This window comes from Elaeis guineensis, chromosome 14 (assembly GCF_000442705.2).
Source record: "Elaeis guineensis isolate ETL-2024a chromosome 14, EG11, whole genome shotgun sequence".
Classification (NCBI taxonomy): domain Eukaryota; kingdom Viridiplantae; phylum Streptophyta; class Magnoliopsida; order Arecales; family Arecaceae; genus Elaeis; species Elaeis guineensis.
This window is the reverse complement of record NC_026006.2, coordinates 41249529-41256763: the sequence shown is the minus strand read 5'-3', so window position 1 is coordinate 41256763 and position 7235 is coordinate 41249529. Positions and strand designations below refer to the sequence as shown.

The 7235-nt window shown below is 36.0% G+C and overlaps 1 pseudogene; it reads right to left on the bottom strand.

The window, feature by feature from the left end:
• Positions 1-2609: 2609 nt before the first annotated feature.
• On the bottom strand, positions 2610-6581 carry LOC140853598 (zinc finger CCCH domain-containing protein 18-like; annotated as a pseudogene).
• Positions 6582-7235: the final 654 nt, after the last annotated feature.

Genomic DNA, 7235 nt, shown 5'->3' with positions numbered 1-7235 from the left:
ATCAGGTACATAGGGTTTGCATGACTATGGTTGGACCTATTTAAAATCCATTTGACTAATAGAATGAAAAGAATAAAGGTTTGAGAGCCTTGGATTAGAGGTATTAATCCATGACCCAACCTAAAAACCTAATATGGACATACGATAAGATAATCAGGTTGCCCATGTCCAGCTGAATTAACAACTTATTGTGGAGCCGATTAACTTATTTATTAAATAGATTGTACATGTTGGGCTATGAATAGGTTAGATTCATGTTTTGATTTTTAATTCATTTAGTAAATGGATCGAGTTCATGTTGATGATCTTTCTTCTATTGGATTATTTTAATATCCTTTTTGCATTTTTTATGATTTCTAGAAAAGGTTCAAAGAGACTTGTATAATTAATATAATGATTTAAAATCTTCAAACTATAATTCCATATTAAATAATTAATATTAGGAGAGTTGTATTTAGTGAAGTCCATTTGTTCAAGACGTGGTTGGAATTCGTAGGTTTTGAGCTAAAACCATATTCACGTGCTGTCTTGGTTTAGCAGAACTGGCTATTCTATATGCAATCCATAATTAACTTTTTAATCATTCTCCTATTTTATTCCAATTAATGATGGGTTTAAACTCACATCAATAGGCTTGCCCTCTAGAGGCCTATAACAGATATTATTGCTGATCAGGGGCTCTATAGAAAGGGCTGAAGTCGAGGGTTATTCACACAGATAAGCCATTAACATTTGCTGTTAGCATGAACAGCGAGCCCTATGAAATGGAGTAGTCCTTTGGTTCATGCCTCTGCAAAATAGTGCATGTGATGGGAGGCTTCACGATGTAGTTAGGATCCAAGCCAGTGCCAACAACATTAAAAATTAACTTTATATATGTAAGGAACAATGGGTTTTCTTTTTGTTTTTTTTTCAAAAAAGCAATGCCAACTGTACCAACAACATGGTGAGATAACTAGGAAAAAAAAATTCAAAAAAAAGTAGATAAAGATACTATGACAGGAAATGGAGAGCTAACCCAACAACTAGGGATGGTAGTTAGGCAGATTTTTTTTGGATATACAATCCATTCCAAATCTTAATAGGATCTGTTGAGTGTGTCCTAATAGGGTTTAGGATTTAAAACTAAAATCCATGTGGGTTTGAGATGGATTTGAGATTTACCCCTATACCCACTACCCAAATCCAATTATATGTATATATTATATTTTTTATAAAATATATCCATATAATATGTAGACAACACAGCAACCATTTTCATAAATAGATTGACAATTTATAATACCATGTAAACTCTTATATATGGTAAGACCTTTTCCCACATAGGTTGATCATTTATTTTTCTTTTCACTTGGAAGGAGAGTACCTGAGGGAGATTGGAGGGGTTTTTGAGGTTTCGACTAGGGTTTTTGCCCAAGCATATGGGATTTTGTGTGAGTTGTGGAGGAGTGAGTTGGTCCCTTAAGGTTTTGAGAATTTAATCCTGGTAGAAGGATGATACTTTGTAGGGTTTGTGGATTTTTGATTGGAAGGATTCTTTTTTGGCTACAAAAATTTTCACTTTATGGAGTTTTCTTTTATGATAATATGAATATGAATGAGGGTTAATCTGGTGGTTTGGGTAGCCGGTGGGTACACCAACTTTAAATAGGTTGGGTTTGGGATTTATGGCTAATTTCATAATCGAGTTTGGGATGGGTCAAGTAGTAAGATTTTAAATGAATTCAGATACGGGCAAGGCAAATCTTGTGGGTATCCTACCCATTGCCATCCCATCCAACATCTTAAATTATGGAAAAAGAATGTTTAAGATGTTTTCATGCTTTTCAGGCATAAATTAACACTCTGGCCAACCACATGCCCTCTGATTAACTGAAAGAATTTTTGAAAGAATCATGCAATAAAGTTGGAATCAGAGCAACATTACGCATCAAATAATATACACAGACACAAGGAAAACATAAAGACAAGTACACAAACGTCAATAAGAATTGGATACTGAAAGACATAACATGCATGGAGTACACATTAAGGAGCAAATATAATAATGCAAAACAAAGTTCACAGAAATATTAACTGTTGGCAGCAGCTCACAACAATGATAGGGTTCTCCACTGCTTTAGCCAAAGAGATCAACAAAACAAGTATGACATCGAAAATGACCAATTCAAAAGTCAAATCTTCAATCAACACCTGATTTATAAAATAAGAAAACATCTCTGCTTACATATAGAACTAGATCATGATATTCTACATCTTTAGTGAAATAAATTTCGTATACGTAAAAGTGATTGAACAACTTCTATCTGATCTTTGAACTATTTATATTCACAGATTACTCCTTTCCAATAGAGTTCACTAGATTATTGTGGTATACTAACTAGGTGACTTTCCTTAGATCTTTCGTATCATCTTTGATGCTTTCTTCACAAGCATCAAGTGGAGGAAACTCCTGCTGCAGTGGTTGATGGGTATATAGAACTTGTCCAGGATCCTTTCAATGGTCAAGAGAGGGAAAGAGAAAAAGAAAAAAAAATTCTGGATCAATTTGAAACAGTCTGGTATACAATATTCTTCCTCTGCAATGTACCATCCATGCTGTTGTTTGTCTATAAAGCACTGAATATGCTGCTTCCTATACAATGTAATGCATCTGCAAGCTCGATATGGCCACTGCAAAGAAGAATATAAGTGCAATGTAAACTTAAGAGAAACGGTGCTGATTTTATATAGTGTACTACCACATGATAGCAGCAAGATCTGGTTTGTAAACTTAAAGAGGTGCCTCAATAAAATATAAAGGGGAAGAGCAAGATGCATCAGCTACAAATGTAGGAAACAATTAGGATCATTAAATTTGGTTGTCGAATGATGCCTCCCTGATTTCAAACAATTCAATAAAACAATGCAATAAAGTATCCCACTGTGGAATGCAAGAGGGATATACACATTATAGCTCAGAGCAAGTCCAAACAAAGTTGATATGAGTCACCATAAATAATGTTCCCAACTGACAACAATACATTTTCTAAACCCTTTTCATGGTCCAAATCTAAAAACAGATTATCAGAATAAAAGGAAAAGAAATGGCAAAGAATCCCAATTTGATGGGAGAATCAAGGGGAAATTATTGAGATATTTATATATCATCCTTAAACTTATTATCTACTCTATTTGCTCACCTATCTTGCTCACCGTAGTTGATGCCTGTCTGTCTTGCAGAGCCTTTCTTTCGAACATAAACTGCCAATGAAGAAAATGATCTACATGATCATTACATGAAAAAGTGTTTGATGGAGAGACTGTAAAAACTTTTAAGAAAGCCGAATTTTATTTTTGAGAAATAAACAAATCTTTTTCTTTTTTGGCTTCAACCTTCTGGAATGTTTTGTTCAACAATCCTATAACAACCATCGGACTGTGGCATTGGAAGCTCAGGGAGAAGCTGCAGGTTAAGGAGGCGTCTTCTCTCAAGTTCAATTGCATATTCATGCTCTTCAATCAGTTGCCTTTTTAAAGGACTTGAATCATGACAAACCCTTGACACTGAAAGAGGTGGAGAATTTATTCATATTTTAGAGCTACTCGTGGGCTTGAATCCCATCTCCCCCAAAAAAACAAAACAAAAAAAAAGGATAAATACAGAAAGAAAGAAGGGATTATCAAATCTATAAAGATAGCAATTATGGCCAAATATGCGAATCCTACTCACCTGCATTAATATCCGGATGCATTTCAAGAAATTGGTAAATCCTGGAAGCCCCATTTTTTCAGCATGCATTCTGCCAAAAGAAAAGAAAAGAAAAGAAAAAGAGAAATCCAAATCATCAAATAGAAAATTAGAAATGGGGAAAATAGGTATGGTTAGATTTACAACCCTAACTCCCAAAGGTGACTATTGTTTTCATGACAACACCACATGCTTCAGAAAACATTATAAGTATTTGTTCCCAGTAATCAAAACCTGAATTGAATGCTAACAATCTGACATATAATCAAAAGAAGAATCATCCTTCTGCGCAACTCACGACATTATAGAAAATGTTCAAAATTAATGATTTAATAAAAACCTGAAATACATCCTTAAAAAAATAAATGCATTGTTCTGCCAAATTATAGATGACATAGAATTTGAAGTTTCAGAATCACCAATTACAATGGATGTACATTATACGTATCACATGAAAGCCTGTGGCTCAATTAGAAGTACAAACACAAACATACACTAGCAACATATGATGCTAAGAAGATTCTACCAGATTCCAGGAATGCAAGATGGTGAGGCTGCAGGCAGTACTCAGATGTCATCCTTGTAATGCAGAAGACACGTGATGATTTATGGACATGGTGAAGAACATACTACTAATGCATCTCAAGGGCTTATTTACAGGTTTGATATAAAAAATTAAAAATTTATGTGATGCTGGCCTACCATGGGCACTTTACAGTGACTGGGTTTCAAGTTGTCACTCAACTGTAGCAAATCCCAGGATGTTTAGTCACCATGCATGGCTTTTCACCATGTGAATCTCATGAAACTTTCCCAAGAGAATCACTTCAAACAACTAGTGGCCATACTAATAGATCAGTGGGCTTGCCTACATTTCTGCGCTCATCGTAGCTGTGGTTCACTTGAATATATTTTGAGTTTGCCCTGTTATTCCGAGTTAACTAGGTCTACATATGCTTCTGTAGACATCTTATAGTTGGGAACTTGGACAGCATGGTGGACAAAGATGACATTGATGACCTATTTCCTTTAATTAGTAATGGAAGATTGAAGGAAAAAAAAATGCTGACCAATAAAAACCAGAATAAGGAATAGAAGATAGACTAACCTTGATACAATGCTAATCAAACAAAAGTGGGTTGTTCTTCCATTAAAGAATGGTATTATCACGAAAGTAGAGGCAAATCAAGTAGAGTGATCATGGATACTGACCTGTCAGTAAGCTTTGATTTTTCTACATAGGGCTTAGCCAGAACCCAGTATCCACAAATCAAATGAGGTTGTCCCATTGCTAAAATAAGTTGTGCAGTTTCCGGGTGGTAGAAGCTCACAAAACCAAACATTCGTTTCTCTCGTCGTGGTATTTGCACACCACGAACCGGACCATACTTGCTGATCACAGAGAAAAGGTAGTACACTAAAACTCGGCAAACTTGTTTCATTATTTAAACCTTTTCAAGAAGAAGAGGAGGAGAATACCTGAAGTAGTTTACAACATCTTCATTAGTGAATTTGCTTTCAGCTCGGAAAGTAATATAAATCATGCCGAGTGATTCTCCTAGATCACTTCCTTCATTCCTGTACTCCAAGTAATGTGGAGCCTCTTCCGCTAGTGCCACTGCAAGCTCTCCATATGGTCTGCAACTAAATTATGACCACTATTAATGGAGATTTGAAAAGGCAAAAAAAAAAAGGTGAAAAAGTTATACTGTGTTTGACTAAGATATAGGTTTCTCGTCCATAAGAATTGAAGTGGAACATCATTTATCTAGACAGGATTTGTTGCAGGAGGAGGGCACTTTTAATTCCATATCGGTTGTTAGTCAAGGAATAGTCAAGGAAGTCTCTGACTTATATGGAATGAAACTTTTTTTCTCTCTTGAAATATTTTTTAAAAGTTAAAACCGTGAGGCTCAAAATGGCTAGGGCCACTGAAGCCCAAAGACAGCCAAAGCCGAAGAAAATAATATCTCACAAATGCAGAAATACTAAGAAGTAAATAATACCTCACACATGCAGAAGTACTAAGAAACAATCATGAGACAGCAAAGAAGTACCTATCTGTAAGCCGAATACTTTTCAGTTGGGCAAGCAACCGTATCAAGCTGAAACTAGCATTCACATGCCGCTGGCTGTCGCTAAGGTACACCTCAGGCTGAAGCAACTTCCCATAGTTTTGAAGATACAATATGGGTAATGCGGCTAAAGAAACAGGCAACCCCATCCTTGATTTTAAGAGCTCCATGATCTCCATTTCTAACTCCTCCAGTGACCCAGGCTGAATGGCCTGGTCTTGATTACTTAACTCATTAATATTAGCAATATGGTTACAGGATAATCCATCAGACATGATCTGACCAAGAGAGAACCTACAGCTCGTACCATTCTCACAGTAACCCATATTTAAAAAATGACAAGGCTTGACAGAGAATTCTTGCAAACCTCCACCTGGTGCTGCCTCCGGGTAGTGATCATTGCCGGATGAATTGAGCCCCAAGAGGTTTGCAGCATTTAACTGTTCACTAAAGCTGATAAACTCTCCATGGCGATGGAAGTCTCCAATAAAGTCAGCATATGGAGGCAGAAGGTCAAAATTGTTGACAGGTGGTTCGATTGGCTGATCAGGAACAGCATGCATAGGCTTCAAAGTGTTGGGCTTCGAAGATGATAAGAGATAAGCTTTGGCTTCATTGATCAGACCAAGAATCTTCATATCAGTTCCACAGGCATACTCCATGATTTCTTGATGGCTATGCTTCAAAAGAAGGTAGCCGATGATCTTGGTGGCATTCCCCGGCTCGAGATCTTGGATTCGGCTGAATAAAATTTTGGTATTTTCGGTGACGTCCATTGTTGATTGCTTGTCTCTTCAAATACCAAACAAAAGGAAGAGAAGATTAAGAAGAGAGTAAGTGAACATTCTTTCCAGACAAATTTGAAAGCAACAACAGTTGTTACATAAAACAACAGAAATACATGGATTGCTGAAATTATAAATATTTTTTCAGAGCAGAGCTTAACAAGCTTATGTGACAAAAAATAAGTCAAGCAAATTTTCTGTGAAAGCAGTAGTGATAACATTAAATATAAAAAATCCAGACTGTGCTAACTCTGGAAAGTAACAGATCTGACAGAGCAATAAGCTATTTATCTAAAAGACAGAAACATAACACCACAACCACCACAACCAATCCAAGAAGAAGAAGAACAAGAAGAGTGGGAAATAGAGACAATAAAAAGGAGGAAGAAGAATAAAAATTTACAATTTATTATGCTTCACATAGTTACATGGCTTATCCTGTTCTTTTCCAAAGCTATGTTATAAATAACTGTGAAACTCTGTAACCTTAAGATTTGAAGGAGCAACTTTCTATCCAGATAAAGAAGTATGAGAACAACCTAAGGAGAAAGGGAAGAAACCCACCTAAAAGCAGTGACAGAATAGCATATATGCACGTAAAAACATGTAGATTCATCAAACAAGAACCCAATAATAAATCTTTTC